The sequence below is a fragment of the Agelaius phoeniceus genome, chromosome 7, assembly GCF_051311805.1.
Source record: "Agelaius phoeniceus isolate bAgePho1 chromosome 7, bAgePho1.hap1, whole genome shotgun sequence".
NCBI classification, from domain to species: Eukaryota; Metazoa; Chordata; class Aves; order Passeriformes; family Icteridae; genus Agelaius; species Agelaius phoeniceus.
Window position 1 is genome coordinate 9,842,256 of NC_135271.1, and position 16,664 is coordinate 9,858,919.

Here is a 16,664-nt window from a genome sequence, read left to right on the forward strand (position 1 = left end):
GAGTCTAATATTTCTACTAGTCCATACCTAGGGATTATTTCTTCCAGCAGGGTTTTAATCACCACATTTGCAGTAGCCCATGATGTAGGATATGCTTCTACAAAGTGGGTTAGATGATCTACCAGTACCAATAAGTACCTGTATCTCCCTACTTTCGGTAGCTCGGTGAGATCTATTTGTACATGTGAAAATGGTTGGTGTGCTAATTCCCTTCCTCCTGGAATCCTTTCTCGAGCCTGATGTCTGTTAACTCTTTGGCATCTTATACATCCCCTAACTACTTGTTTTGCTATATGGTAAATTCCTATACACATGTACTTAATAGTAAACTGACCTACTAAGGCTTGGGTTCCCCAGTGAGTCTGGTCATGCAGCTGCTGCACTATTCTTCGGGCCATAGATTTTGGCAGTACCTCCCTATCATCTGGCAATTTTCGAATACCCCCATTCTCTTTTATTCCCATTTTGTCTAATTTCTCCTTTTCCTGGGCTGTGAAGCTCAGGACTTGAACTTTCTCATCATCTCGCGTTCTCCTTATCCCCTGATCCTGGAATTTTCTGAGAGCAGCTTCCTTTGCCTCTCTGTCTGCTGTGTTGTTTCCTCTGATCAAATGGGAGAGACCCTTTTGATGTCCTTTAACATGTACTATTGCTATTTTCTTTGGGCCTCTTAAAGCTTGTAGTACCTGAGTAATTAGTTCCTGATGTATTAATTCTCTTCCTCGGGAGTTTATTAACCCTCTTTCTTCCCAAATTTTCCCAAAGGTATGTACCACTCCAAAGGCGTATTTTGAGTCTGTGTAGATGGTCCCAACCTTAGCTTCCAAGAATTTTAGAGCCCGCAATACTGCATACAGCTCACAGGCCTGGGCTGACCAACTAGGACTCAAAGGTCCGGATTCCATTATTTCCAAATTTTCACCTCCCACAATAGCATATCCAGAGATTCGCTTTCCCTCAACAACTCTAGAGGACCCATCCACAAATAACTTTTCTCCCTCTTCCAGTTCTTCCTCTTCGAGGTCCGGCCTAATTTTTGTTTGTTTTTCTATGCTATGTAGGCAGTCATGAGTTAAATCCTTCTGTGGATCTCCAAACAAGAATTCAGCGGGGTTTTGCAGAGAGGTGGTTTCAAGTATCAGCTGAGGGGATGACAGTAAAATGCCCTCGTATTTCAAAAGTCTTGAGTCTGTTATCCATTTTTCTGCCTTTTGTTGCAATACTGCCCATATGTAATGGGGGGAAAAGACTTTCAGTTCTCCTCCATAGGTAATTTTTGAGAGCTTCTTCCACTAAGAGGGCTGTTGCCACTATAATCTGCAAACATGTTGGCCATCCTCTACTTACAGGATCTAGTATTTTAGAAATAAATGCTACTGGTTTTCGACTGCCGGCCCAGTCCTGAGCCAATACCCCAAATGCTACTCCTGCCTCAGTGTTAACAAACAAATAAAAGGGTCTCCTAACATTTGGGAGGCTTAGCACCGGGGCATTAGCCAATTCCTCTTTTAATTGTTCTAATGATTCATCATCCTTCTCAGTCCATTTCATCAAACCTTCAGCAGTTAGTTTTTCATACAAAAATTTTACTTTACCACTAAAGTTTTCAATCCATTGTCTGCAGTATCCTACAAGACCCAATAGCTGCCTGATTTGTCTCGTATTTCTTGGGGGAGGAAGGGAGAGGATTCCCTTAACCCTCCCTGGGTCTAGTGTTTTAGTTCCTTTACTAAGTCGGTGTCCTAGGTTCTTCACTTCTTCTTCTACGAATTGCAATTTACTTTTGGACACCTTCAGCCCCTGGATGCTTAAAAAGTTCAGAAGCTTAATGCTTTCTTCTCTAACTGATTCCTCGCTTTTTCCAGCAATTAAAAGGTCATCTACATATTGAACAATGGTTATTGCTTGGTTTGGGGTATAGGATTTCATTACTTGCTCTAGTGCCTGCCCAAACAAATTTGGGGATTCTGTGAATCCCTGTGGGAGCACTGTCCACCTTAGTTGTTGCTTTCGGTGGGTATCGGGATCTTCCCATTCAAATGCAAAATAATCTCTACATTCTTCTTTCAAGGGGCACGCCCAAAAGGCGTTTTTCAAATCTATAACACTATACCAGTGATCATCTGGTTTCAATTGACTGAGCAATGTGTGGGGGTTTGCTACTACAGGGAACTGGGTAATGGTTCTCTTATTTATTTCCCTTAGATCATGTACTAATCGGTATTTTCCGTCTGGCTTCTTTACAGGTAAGATGGGGCTGTTGAAGGGAGACATGCAAGGTTCCAAGAGCCCTTGTTGTATTAACCGTTCTACCTCTGGTTTTAGTCCCCTTCGCCCCTCATCTGACATGGGATATTGTTTTATCCTTACTGGGATTTCTGGGCTTTGAATGTTGACTGTGAAGGGCTCTATATTCAATCTTCCTGCTGTATCAGGGGTATACCAGACTTCTGGGTTGATTTTCTCTTTGTCAGTGACCCGTAAGGGGCACAACCTGACTTTCAGCTGTTTTTCTTCAATAGTTATGTTTATCCCTAATTCCACCATTAAATCTCTTCCTAATAAATTGTAATCAGCTTCAGGGACCAGTAGCAGTGATCCTACCCCTATTTTCTTCTCTGATTCTATTAAAACATCTTTAATTACAGGAACCTTCAAGGGTTCTCCTTTTGCCCCAATAACCTGTAGTGTGGAAGGTGAAATCTTACATCCTGGGGGCAAAGATTGAACTGTTGATCTCTCAGCCCTGTATCCACAAGGAAGGATATGGGGGTTTGCTGGGGACCCACCTTAAGTTTTACCAAGGGCTCCGATGACATTTGCATCCCCAACAGATAGAGCCCTTGACCCCCCTAATCCTCTTTGAATGTTTTCTCATCCCTAAGCCTCTTTCGGCATTCCCTCTTCATGTGTCCTTTTCCACCACAATAGTAGCACACTGTTCCTTCTCTCCCTCCAGTTGGGAGTCCTCCTAAATCCCGGGGACCTCTCCTCATGCCACTTCTTTCTCGTGCTGGAAGGTTGTTTCGTTGTCCCTCCCTGACTGCCGCCACCATCATCCGAACTTGTCTTTTGTGTGCCTCATCCTCCCGTCCAACATATACCTTCTGAGCCTCCCTGAGCAATTCATCAAGTCCTCTGTCCTGCCAGTCCTTTAACTTTTCTAATTTCTTTTGAACATCCTCCCATGATTTGGCTACAAACTGTGTTTTAAGGAGTTCTTGCCCCATTGGCGTCTCTGGGTCCATCCCTGAGTATAACTGAAAACTCTTCCTTAATCTTTCCAACCATTCAGTGGGGGTCTCATCTTTTCCATGGCACTCTTTGAATGCCTTGCTTCTATTTTTTCCCCGGGGCACAGCCACTCGTATGCCGTGTGTTATGATGGTTATAAAGTCCTGCATATGACCACGATGGTTGGGGTCCTGATTGTTCCAGTTGGGATTTTCAAAGGCCATTTCACATCAGCCGCGGGACCTTGAACATGTTGGGTGTCCCAAATCCTCATTCCTGCCCTTCTAATCATCCCTCTCTCTTCTGTTGTAAATAGGATGCCTAGAATGGATTGCATCTCCACCCAAGTATATATGTTTGGCCCTAGGAACTGATCCACTCTTTCTGCTACTCCTATGGGGTCTCCTAATAATTTTCCCATCTCTTTCTTAAACTCGCGGACATCTCCTGAGTTCAAGGGAACAGTGACAAACCCCATCCCAGCTTGAGGTCCTCCTAATGCTATTTCCCTGAGAGGGAACAACCCACTGCTCTCTCCTTCCTCAATTACCGTCCTCATTTGACTCCGAGTACGCCTTCTGCAATCCAGGGAGTCCGTGACCTGCTGTCTATTAGGGGCCGATACCGGGGGTGCATTTGGGAGGGGTTCAGGGGGAGCTGGTGGTATATATGGGGGAGGATAAATAGGAACATATTCCTCCGGTCGAGACCTTTTGTCTTCCTCCCCTTGACTTCCCGTAAGGGGGAACAACCTAGCTGTTTGCTCATTACTTTCTACCAACCATAATTTAGCATATGCACTCTCCTCCGGGTTCACTGGCTCTTTAGAATTCACATAAATGTTCAGGGCTTGAAAGACCAAATCCTCAAAGGATCTGAAAATGGGCCAGTATATACTTCCTGAATCCAGATTCTTACCTCCCCACACTACCATGCAATAATTTATCATTTTTGCCTTATCCTTCCCCTTTCTGGAAGGAAAGTCATCCCAATACTTGATCATTAATCCTAACGACTTTCCTTAGGTATTGGGGGTAACTGGGGACCCTCCCCCATGGGATCAGAAGGCTTGCTTTTCTTCTGCCCCATCTTCCAAGGCACCTACACACACACACACACACACACACACACAAAACCCCTCGGTCGTGGCTCACTCCCTCGCGGGCTACAAGAACCGCACTACTAGAGGGTCCCTCTCACGTTGTCCGCAGGTGGACGTCTCATTCACTGTGCCCCGGGATCCCAACCCCAACCGAGCGGTTCACCTCGTATACTCATGCATCCTGCGTCGTCGCTCGGATCGTCGTGCACAAAGTTTACAGGGTTACCGGTGTTTTCCTTGCTTATTCTCGAATTTAGGTTCATCAGTCCAGATGAGGGGTCGGGTGAGAAGGCCAGGGCCACCAGGTGGTGGGGCGCCCCCCCAGGATTCTCGAACCAACCCCGTTTTCTGGATCCGAGTCACGGCACCAAATTGTGATAAATGAGTCCACTGGATTTAAGGATCATATAATTATTTTTATTATTATGCAAGCGAGAATAAGCAAAGTTCAGCGCTGGGCGGCCGGGAGTCTCCGCTCCTCTAGGCTCGCACCGTTCCTATCCCCAAGGTTCGCCTTTTATTGCCTTCTTCTCCTGGGTTCAGGGATGACGTGGTCTGTCTTTTGCGCTTGCACGTTCAGTTGCTAGGGGGTCTTTTTCTGCCTTCTGGTGGTCGTGGGATGAAGGCTCCGAGTCTTCCTCTTTAACCGCTGAGTGAACTTTTCCTTCTAAGGCATACCTATACAGTGGAATTTTCAGAACACTATACGATTCCTGCAAGCCTAAGCAATTCTTGCGATTTTAAGGATTGTTGTTACAGCCTTCCTCTGTGACCACTGGGTGAACTTTCCCTTTTAAGGTATATCTTTACCATGGAATTCCCAAAGCACTATACGATTCCTGCAAGCCAAGCAAACATGTGTGCCTGCACATTTAAGAATCAAGCGGTATTAGCTATTTAGTTATTGCTTTTATATTGTATAATTATTTAGCTATTGAGTTAATTAATGAACAAACGTATTGCTACCTATTACATCCAATTTGTGTTGAATTTGGGCTGGGTTGAGACTTGTTGTTTTGGGGTGAGTTGATGGGTGTTTGTTGTGGGTCCTGGGGAGGGGAGGTCCAGGGTTTGGTGGGGGTGATAGTCAAAGGGGGGCGGGAGGTGATTGGACAGGGGACTTGACCAATCATTCAATGCCCTGAGAAAATGATTGGTCCAGAATGAATATTGATAAGGACCAATGAGAACACCGGAAAACGACCAATCAACGTGCGGATCCAAACCCCACCAATCCTGGACCTGAGAGGGGTTATAAAATGAGGGTTTGGATTGGGTTGGGGTTCTTCTTCTCTACTATATGGGGGAGAACCCAGCGTGTTTGGGACACATCATTATCTTTGGGTTATTGCGTGGGAGTTTGGGCTTATCTCAAACTCCCTGTCGTCTGTAGTTTGTTTTGAGAAACGAGAGCCTGTTTCCTTCTCAAAATCTGGCCTCGTTCAAATTCATAACAGCATGGTTTTTCACCAGCAGTGAGTGGGTTCTTCCTTGTCATGGTTGGGCCTTGCCAGGGTTTCCACAGCCCTCTTCTAACTCCAGTGGCTTCTTTTCCAAGCCTAAGTCAACACAAGTCCCAGGTGCTGGCGAGAGGGCAGCGGTCACCCCGTGTGCCACTGATGCAGCCCCCACACACCCAGGGATGCTGGGGCCAGGCTCTGGGAGCAGCAGCATCCCCCTGCTGAACTCCATCTGTATTCCATAGAAACACGGTCATACAGCCCCCCGGAATGGACCCACTTTGGCTGGTACCATGGCGAGGCAGCAACGATCTGGTCCCTGGGCATCCTGCTGCACCAGATGGTCTGCGGGGAGCACCCTTTCAGGAGGGGCCAGAACATCAGCTGGGGCCAGCTCCCGCTGCCACAAGAGCTCTCTCAAGGTGGATCCTCTTCTCTGGGCACGGGGGGAATCCCAGTGCTGGGAGCCAGCAGCGGGCTCATGAGCATCCCGCTCTGGCAGCTGCTGAGGAGGTGGCACATGTCCTGCTCTCCTGCTCTCCTCCAAAACAGGGAATTGATGGGAAAGTTTAGGCCCAGCTCTGAGCGCATCCAGCAAGGCCTGGGCATGGCAATAGTCGGGCAAATCCAACAGGACCCTTCTCCAGCTGCCTGGTGGTTTCTGGTTTCTCTCCCCAGAGTGCCAAGATCTGATCAGGCAGTGTTTATCCATGCTGGACTTGGAAAGGCCCTCATTAGAAGAGCTGTTCTGTCATCCTTGGATGCAGGATATTCCTCTGCCGTAGAAGAAGGGAGAGAGCCACAGGCACACTTTCATCCAGGGCCCTGGTAAGTTACAGCTCCACACATGCCTTGGCAATGAGTAGCAAAGGAACCCAGACTTTTTTGTCCTGCCTGTGTCACTGCCCAGGGCTCATCAGACGGGAACACGCAGCCCTTGTGCTGCAGCTGAGCTGCTCTGCCCATCACTGGTGGCTGACATCTGAGCTGGTTTTGCTTGTCCTGGTTTCCTGACAGCTGGGGCCCTGGGCAGACCCTGACAGCCTGGTGTCCCCCCAGGGAAGGAGAAGGAGCCCCTGGAGAAGCTGTACCGGGTGGGGATGCTGCTGCTGGAGACAGGGAGGATGACATCAAGGATGACAAGCTCTTCCTGGACCTGGCTACTGGCCAGCTGAAGATGCTGGACTTTGATTGGGGCACCTTCTTCAAAGCCAGGCTCCACAGGGAATTTGCAGATGAGTGCACACACAGGGCGATGCTCCCAGATTTGGGCATTGCACAGCCTGGCCGGGAACCAAAGGTTCCCCCTTTGCTGGGGTGGGTGCAGCTGATCCTTCAGTCGCTGCCCAGCTGCTTTTGGCAGGGCTGTGGGGATGAGCTGGGGTGGGTACAAATGGGAGTGGGCTCCTGGCCCTGCCAACAGCCCCCAGCAGCCACCGTGGCCTGGGCTGGGGCTGGGGCTGGGGCAGCCAGCCCAACACAAACAAAGCCCCATGGTGGGAGCAGAAGTGGAACTCCAGAACCTGTGCAGGGGCTGCTTTGCTCTGCAGGCAAGGAAGGGTTGGGCTGCTGCACTGCCCTTGTTTGCTTTGGGATCACCCTGATTCTGGGGGGCAGTGCAGGGGGAAGGGAGAAAGCCTGGGCCTCCCTCACCCGTGGGTGGGTTTTTCCCTGGCATGCAGGGGTTGGGCCTTCCTCAAGGCCCTGGTAGAGATAAGATTTTTGACCTTGTTTCCCCCTTTTGTCTGTAATCTCTTTTCAATAATTTTTGTTTGTTTTTCCAGAGGAAGCGTTCTAGATGGTCCAGTGTGGATGGGGAAGTGCTTGGGGGCAGCTGTGGCATGGATGGGCAGTGGCCTTGCAGAAGGCTGAGGCCATGGTTTGGGAGCAGCTTTTCTTGCAGCCATGGCTGGCGTGAGGTGGGTCCCTGTGTGCTTGGCAGGGTGGGATCAGAGCTTTTGGGAGATGGCAGCGAGCCCAGGAGCATCCTGCTCTGGGCAGCTGCTGAGGGCTGGATGTGCCGTGGCTGGCTGTGCAGGCTGGGCACATGTCCTGCCCTCCTGCTCTGCTGCCAAAGGCAGCAGGGATGGGCAGCTTTGGGCACAGCTCTGGGCACAGCCAGCATGGCCTGGGCACCGCAGGCCTTGGCACAAGGGCACAGGAGCCCTCAGCTGAGGGGCACTTTCTGCTTTCTCTCCTTGCAGCTGGGCTCTGCAGCTGCTGAGGCTGCTCTGGGCTCTGCCAGGGCTCTGCTGGAGCTCAGCACCGGGCCGGAATCAGCCAAAGAAGAAATGGTGTGACCTGCAGCACAGACTTGCTTGAGCATTTTGGCAGCACAGCCCAAGTTTGCAGAGTGTATACTTCCAAGGGAAAACATGACACCCCCCAAAAACTAAACTTGTTCAGTAACTTCTGAAATGAAATCAATCTGGGATGACCCCAAATGACATTTTTCAGCTTGCTCAAGCTGTAGCTCAGCCCTTCTCTGAACAGTTCTCTCCCCCACCTGCCTTTTACTTCCCAACTGCTCCCTCTTTTCCCCCAGTGAGTTCCCAGCCCATTGAAGTCTCCATCACCCTGTTGCCTTCCTTGGTGCCCCTCACCATGAGGAAGGCAGAGCCCCAGGCTTAGGGACTCATCTTGTGACTGGCTGAGGAGCAGCAATGTCTCAGAGGTCCAGTGGGATTTTAGTGTCATTCAGAGCCACTCTCCAGCCCTCAGCTCTCCTCACTGCTGAGCTCCCTCTCCCTTTTCCTTGTCCTTGCAGCAGGATGAGCTCTGTGAATCCCCTTGAGCCTCCCGACTCTTCCCAGCCCACGCACCCACCTCAGTTAGGCTGAAGCTGAAGCTTCTCTGTCTCCTGTGGCACACCAGCCCAGTGCCCTGTGCGGGGAGCCCAAGCCCCAGAGCACAGCACACAACAGTGCAGTCTGGGCTGCAGCAGCTGCCCTGCAGCCCTGGCTTGGCTGTTTGTGGCAAGGGAATGCTCCCTGTGTCCAGCTGTCCCTGCAGTATGGCCCCAGGGCAGAGCCCAGCCGGGCTCGCACTGCAGCCCCTGGAGCTTGGGGCAGACAGCGCTCCCAGAGCTGAGGTTCCTGGGGAGCACCCGGAGCTGTGCCTTGCACTCTGTTGCCGTGTGTCACAGTGCAGGCTGGCTCATGCTGTGTGAATGGACCAGCCCTGGTTTGACTGCCAGGGGCCTCGCCCAGTCACATCTCTCCCAGGGCTGGAGCATTTCACTGGCCAGAATCTGACAAGGCATAGAGATCAGAGCAATGAAATTATCCAGGTGGGGTTTTTCAAAGGCCCTTTAGAAGGAAGGGCTTGAGAATAAATGCTCCCTGTTTGCCACATGAACATCGGGGTGAGTGCTCTCTCTGTCTCCAACCCACTCCCCTTCCAGCCAACCTTACAGCCACCCACTCCCTCACACATCCCCCTCGTGCCTTCCCACTGCCATGTCCTGTCAGGGCTTCCCAGCCCCTCATCCCTTCATGGCCCCAGCCCCTCAGGCCCTGCCCCAGCCCAGCCAAGCTGCCCGGCAGCAGCGCCGCAGCCCCACAGCAGCTCCAGAGGAGCCCCATCCAGAGGCACCCGGGAGCCCTCAGCAAGGCAGGCAGCAGCAGACGGGCAGGAGGACACAGAGGGCGCTTCCTGCCTGGCACACGGCTTGTGGCCATCTCCAGGCACCGCTCTGGCAGGGATCCCCACAGCTCCAGGCCCTGCCCAGCCGCTCTGTCACCAGCACAAAGGCTTCAGCAGAACCATCAAAGGCCAAGGGGCTTCTGGCCATTTTCCCTGCAACACTGCACGCCTGGACAGCTGGCTGAGCCCAGGCACCCTCCTCCCCCTCTTCCCCTAAGCCCTGCAGAGCCTAGGGAGCAAAAGAAAGCTCCTGGGAGTCTGTGTATTGTAACAAACTCTATATTGATATACTAAAGAAAAACCAAAAAGAAGAAAAGAACAATCTGAAAGAAATAGAAAATTCCCCCTGGCTCAGGTGGCCCCAGCAGACAGAGCCTCTGGCATCAGCTCTCTGCAGAGCTGCAGCAGCGCAGCCAGCCGAGCGCTGAGAGACGAGGCCGAGTCCTCCATGCCCTGCGGAGCTGATCTTGCAGCCTCTGGAAGATGGAATATGGCTCACTCTGCAGTGCCTGGAGGACATCCAATGTTGGAAGTGCCACGTCTGACATGGCACTGCTGGTGTCCTCTGTCAGGTGTTGAAGGTCTGAAAGAGAGAGGGACAGAGCCATGGTCAGATGCCGCATCTGCGGGGAGCCGAGGAGAGCCCCCTGGCAGGGCCATGGCAGCCGGCTCTAGCCATGGGCAGGAGGGAGCAGGGAGCAAGGGGACCAGCCTGAAGCTGCTGGCCACAAATGCCCCAGGTGGCCCTGAAATCTCGGTGTGCTCTGCCCACGCCACCCCTGGTGCGCACAGGGAGCAGAGCCCTCGGCAGCCGGGGCAGGGCTTGCAGCTCCCCCGGCAGCCCCCGCTGGCCTCACTCACCGCTGCAGATGAGCCGGAGCTCTTCCTTCTTCCCCCTCAGGCGCCGCGCAGCCATGCCTGTGAACACAGAGCCTGTCAGGGCGCCAGCGGCACAGCTCCCTGCCAGCGGCGCTGCCGGCGCTGTGGCCACACGGGCTGCTGGCCCGGCAGGGCTCAGCCCGGCCCTTGCCGCACGCTGCCGCCCCAGGGCACGGCTGCCAGAGGGCGGCAGCAGCGCAATGCCCAGGCCAGGCGGGGCTCCACGGCACCGGGCCCGGCTGGAGCTGCCGGGGCAGCAGGCGGGGCTGGGGCCGAGCTGCGGCGGGCTGGGCCTGGGAGGGAGCCCGGGCTCGTGGCTCACCCATGAACCTGATGGCCGCCTCTCGCAGGGACTCCTGTGGGCTCCGCAGGTAGTGCAGGGCCTGGCGCAGGTGCTCGGCCGCTCTGCTCCTGTCCTCTGCCAGCTGGAGAGAGCGGCAGGAGGGAAGGCTTGGCGCGGGCTCAGCCCCTGGGCCGGGCGCTGCCTGCACCGCCCTTAGGGGGCTTCTCTGGGCTGAGGCTGGGGCTTGCAGGCCCTCCTTACCAGGCACTCGCTGAACTTCCACAGATTCTGGCTCTTCACCAGTCTTTCAAGATCCCTCCTCTTCAGGAACTTGGCCACACAAAGCAGCGTTTTCCCAGAAGCCTGGAGAGCAGCAGAGACGCGGAGATGGCCCCACAGCCCAGGGTGCAGGAGCTGCGTCCCTGTGCCATGGCCTGCAGGAGGCTGCAGCCCGGCAGGCGCCAGGCCAGGAGGCAGCCGAGCCCCCTGCCAGGAAGATAGCAGCAGCCCACGAGTCCTCACCTGTGCCACAAGCCGATTGTCATCATGGCAGTGGAAGAAGAGGGGCAGCAGGCTCTGGCGCAGGGGTGTCTTCAGGGCCTTTTTTTCCCTTTCCGGTGGAAGAGTCACCAACGTTTGGAAGAGCAGGATGGAGATCAGCTGAACCTGCCAATTGTTCTGGATGGAAGCAAGAAAAAAAGACCTCAGCATTGCGGCTGCACGGGGCTCAGCTTGGCGCAGGCCTGCAAATGCACAGGACACAGTGTGCGGGCAGCAGCCAGTGGCCGTGGCTGGGGGCAGTGAGCCTTACGTGGTCAAAGAGTGGCAGGAGCGCCTCAAGCAGCTGCAGTGTGATGGGGCTGGGCATCAGCGTATCATTGTCCAAGATGATAAAGCTGAGTAGCATGACTGTCATGAAAACTATCTCTCCATCTGCATCCCACAGGAAGTGCACAAGACTTTCAGTCAGGCTCCACATTTTTTTGGTCTGTGCGGAAGACAAGTTTGTGAAATGCCATCCTGCTGCCGCAGGGCCCAGAGGCCAAAGGCCTGTCGCCAAGCACTGGGGCAGCTGAACTGGGAGGCAGGAGAGCTGGGAGCAGCTGCCCCAGCGGCCAAAGCCCTGCCAAGCCCAAGCGACTGCATTGCCCAGCTCAGCCTCAGCCGCTGCCCCCTTCTCACCATGAAGGGCTCCTCAATGAGCTCAAGAAGGGCCCTGAGCGCCAGGTGATGCCTCTCTCTGCACTGGCTCTGCAGCTGCCTTGACAAGATTTGCAGGACTCTTTTAGCACCACGTTCACTCAAGTCCAGGAACTGGAGGACCTGAAAGGCACAGGGCAGTGACAGGGAGCCTGCCGGCAGGAGCCCAGAGCTGCACAGGGCTGGGCCCAGGCAGCAGCACAGGGCGCGGGCACCGTCCCAGGCAGCGGCGGCTGTGAGAGGGCAGAGAGCTGGCCGGCAGCTCAGCCAGGCAGCGCTGGCCATCAGGCTCACCTCCACAAGGAAGGCCAGGGCGGGCAGCTCCCAGCGTGGCTCCTGTGTGCTGAGCAGCCGCAGCAGGTAGCGAGCGATCCGGGAGCACAAGGGGAGGGAGACACAGCACATCTCCCTGGAAGGAGAAAAAGGAGCCAAGGCTGTGGGCCAGGGGGACAAACCTCTGCCAGGACTGACTCCCAGAGCTCTGCTCTTTCCCCAGCATCCTGCAAGGGGCCCTGGGCTATTTGGGAGGCAGCTCTTCTGGGCACCCTCCTCTGCCAGCCTTTTCCAGTCTGCTTGGCCATCCCTCGGTGACAAGGCCCTCTGGCCCACGACTCGGGGACTCTGTGGAGCTCCCTGGGCACACAATTCAGAGGCTGTGGGGAGAAGGGGCTCTCACCTGGCCAGCAGAGCCACGGCACAGTGGTGGGTGTCAGCATATAGCAGCGTGTCCCAGCCACGATGGCTTTCCATTGCCACCACCACATCCTCGTGCTGCATGCGGCAGAGCAGGCACTTCAGGGTCTGCACTGCAAACCTGCGTGCACAGCAAAGGCCAGGTCATGCTGGGAGCACTGGCTCCTGGCCAGGGACATGGCAGGGACAGGAGGAGTGGGATGGATCACCTGTTGGGGCTGGTGGCAAGGCCGTATTCCTCCTGGCATATCCCCTTCCAGAAGGCATCGACCTCCTCTGGCATATCCAGAGTGCTGAAGAACACTTGGGAGAGCAGATGCACAAAGAGGCAGGGGAAATGCACCGTCACCATATGTGGGACACAGGGCACCTGGAGGATCTTCCACATCACCACGGTTGCCTGCAAAGGACAAAGCCCCCCGAGAGAGTGCTCAGTGCTGAGGTGTCCGTGTGGCAGGGCCCGAGCTTGGCAGGGAGAGGCCCGGAGAGAGGCAGGGGGAGCACGGGGCCTGCTGGGCCTGGAGCTGCCCCTGGGCCAGGTTTCAGGCCTCTGCCTGAGGCAGGGAGATCCAGTGGGGGAAGGGGGATGGAGAGGCAGCCTTGGGGCCAGCAAAGGCCAGTTAGAGAAACTCACAGCCAGGACAAAGACACCCGTTTTGTCCCCATCGGCGGTGCACGTGCTGTGCTTGGGCCAGCTCCCCAGCACGTGCAGGAGTATCAGCAGCGCCGGCTCTGCAGTCCTGGGCGAGCACATGATGGTCTTCCACATGGTGAAAGCAGCTCTGTGGGGTTAGAGCTCTGTCTCAGGGGGGTCTCAGACACAGCAGCGGGGCCTGGGCAGCAGTGGGGAGCTGAGCTGGCTGCCAGCTCTGCCTCTGCCCAATGCCACTGGCCAGCAGCAGCCAGGCAGCCCAGCCCTGTGGGGACAGGCCCCTGAGGGGCAGCAAGGGAGCATGGCAGCAGGCTCGGGGGCTGACGTGCCAGGGCTGGCAAAGGGAGCAGCCAGAGGGCCCTGGAACTCTCTGTTGGTCAGACCAGGCTACAACCTGTACAACCTGGGCCAGGCTGTACAGGTTGATGGGCTGGGGAGCCCTGAGCCCCTCTGGGCAGGTGGGCCCCATACCTGTCACAGGACGGGGCCACACGTAGGAGCGTCACGACTACGTCAGCGGGCTGTGCTTCTGTCAGATCCAGCAGGCTCCTGTTCAGCCTGTGCTCAGCAAACTGATTGGCCAGGAGCCACTGGTGGATGTACCTGACCATGGCGGGCACCTGGAGAAGGCACGGGGAGACTTGGAAAGCTGCCAGAAGGAGGAATGTCCCCAGCTTCTCTAGACAAGTGCTTCCCTTGCCACCACGCTGCCATGGCCTCCAAGAGTTCCAGTGAGCAGCAGGCATGGCTTGGGTGAGCAAGCAATTCCTGGCAGGATCAAAGCCTGGCCACAGGCTACTTACTTGCTTTGGGTTGGAAAAGCCCTCCTCTATGAGCATATCCAGCAGAGCAGCACTGGTCTTGGTTTTGAAGATGTGCGAATAGGCTCTGAGCCCAGTGCCCATGGTGCTGGTCTCTTCCGCCCGAATTTTCTTGATGAATTTGCAAACCAGCTGTAGGAGAAGGGCAAGAAGCCAGGCATGTTGCAGGCAATGCTCCAAGCGCGGTGCCAGCAGGCCCAGCCCAGGTGGGGATGGCTGCAGGTACCTGCGCTGTTCTGCGGAAGAGGCCACGGGCGGGCTCCTGCTCTTGTGTGCGCTCCAGGGCTGCACCTGGCAAAGAGCGAGCGCAGGCAGAGCTGAGGGGCTGCGGGAGAAGCCGGAGAACATGGCCCAGCCCTGTGCTCCCCAGGCTGGGAGAGCCCCAGGATGCCCCAGGGGATGGAGCACGGCCACTGGGGGGCCCCGGCCCCTTTTCTGTCCTGTCCATGGGCATGGCCCAGGGGATGGGATGGGATGGGATGGGATGGGATGGGATGGGATGGGATGGGATGGGATGGGATGGGATGGGATGCAAAGGCACCAAGCTGGCTGCAGGCACCAAGCCTGTGGCCCAGCTCTGCCACTCACCCTCCTGCAGCAGCTCAATTGGCAGCACCTCTTTGGTCTCCTGTGCTGGGGCAGCTGCAGGGCCTTCTTCCTCCTCTTTCCCCCAGGCCACCTTGGGCACTCTCGGGGGTCTCTGCTCCATGTTAGTGCCTGGATTTGTGGCTACTTGCAGGAGAGATGCCTCAGAAAAGCTCCGAGTCAGCAAGTCCTGCAGTTGTGTCTGGAAGGCACCTTCAAGACAGAAGCCTGGTCAAGGCTACAGGGCAGCAAGTCCTGCACTCTGGTCTCGAGGGCTCCTGCCACAAGGACAGGAGACTCCTGACAACGATTGTGGTCGGGCCTCGAGGGCACTGGTGGCAGGGATGGGAGATGCCTCTGGGGCACCAAGTCCCACACCCTGCCCTCAAGAGCACCTGCAGAAAAGAAGTCTCGGCAAGGCCACGCGTCACCAAGTCCTGTGGCCTGGCCTCGAGCTCAGCTGCAGGAACAAGGCCTTGCAAAGGCTCCGGGTCAGACAAGAACGAGTGCACTATGCGAGGGCTCCTCACGGCACTGCTCTGTCCCGTTGTGCCCCGTTGCGTGCTCCCAGCAGCCGGGCAAGCTTCTATTTCCCATGTGTCACAAAGGGGCCTTGGTCACCGGGTTCCGTTCCATGGCACGGTGACCGTGCTGCAGCGTGCCACCCAGGGCCCTTGCACACACTGCCGCCTGCCCTGGGGCCACCCCCAGCCCAGCCAAAGTGGCCCAGGCTGGAAGGAATCCCTGGCCCCAGGTGTCTAAGACAGCCCACACAGGATCTTTAGGAAGGGCTCAGAGCATCAGAAAACGCTGCCCGGCTCTGCGGCCTCAGGGCAGCAGAATGAGCCCCAGGGCTGCTGGCGCCGTGCTGGGAAGGGCACAGGACCTTCCAGAGAAGCTGGCACTGCCTCCTTGGGACTCGTCCCAGCTGGTGGCCATCCTAAACCCGCGGGTGTGACACGCACAAGGAACGTGTGGGCCTGGGCACGAATGCTGCTCTGACCCCTGGGGCCCAGGGGGCGCTGACATCAGCAGGTGTGGCAGAGTCCCTGCCCAAGCAGAGCTGCCCCCCCCCCGAGCCCTGGCAGTGCTGGTGCCCGTCTCCTGCCCCAGAGACCTGTGCCCCCGGGGGCTTCTGTGCCACAGGGAGCCAAAGCCCACCTGCATTGGGGGCTGTGCTCCTTCCTGCAGGGGATGATGGCCAGAGCACTTGGAGCAACTGCTGGCAACACTTGGTCTCTGCCAGAAGGTCTCACTCCCTGCTGAAATTATTTTCTCATTGAAGTAATTTCCTTCAGCACAAAAACATCTTACTGAAGGCACAGAAGAATTGGGGGTTTAAAATTCCTCAATTCAGAAAAGCTTTACTTCCCATTGATCAACTCAAGTAGTTCCAAAAAGTTGCAAACTTCCCAAATTCATTGGGATGGCCTGAGAGGGTGAAGAGTTGGAATTTTGCTTCCCATTGTTATAAATGATCAAATCGTGAGCCAAAATTATCAAAAATTTAGCAAAGATTTATTAATTTGTCTGCAAGGCCGAATTCCAATATTCGAAACCACCACAGCCAAAGAGACAGTGTCGAGCCCAAGTTTGGCGCTGGGTGAACCTGGACCTGACCCCTCGAGTGTCAGAGTCTCCCCCATTCATGCACGCTGCTTCTTGCAGCGAGGTTTTATACAGTTCATTGTGCCCGAGGCAAAGATGACCAAATTTCCTTTGTAACTCTTCACACACATCGCTGTTTGTTTCCAGGTTTAGAGCTGGACAAAAGCTGGGTCCAGGTGTGCCATTGGTGTCAATCGGCTCCGGGGAAGCCGTGTATGCAGATGTATCAGTTTTGCGCTGCTGACTTTCCTGATAGATGCAATTGGCAAGGCGATAATCGCTCTTGGGTGGCTCCTGAGGACTCGGGAAACCGGTGTTCATCGCCCTGGACGCTTCTATCCTTACGGTAAGGCATCGGTCCTTATCTTAACGTGTGTCCGGGAACTAGTTGAATCTAAATAGACAGCTGCTCCCAGCTGGGATGGTCAAAGACATGCTTTTGGATTTCATAATATTTTTTACCATACATTAATAGAATGAATTATCCCTACCATATATAACA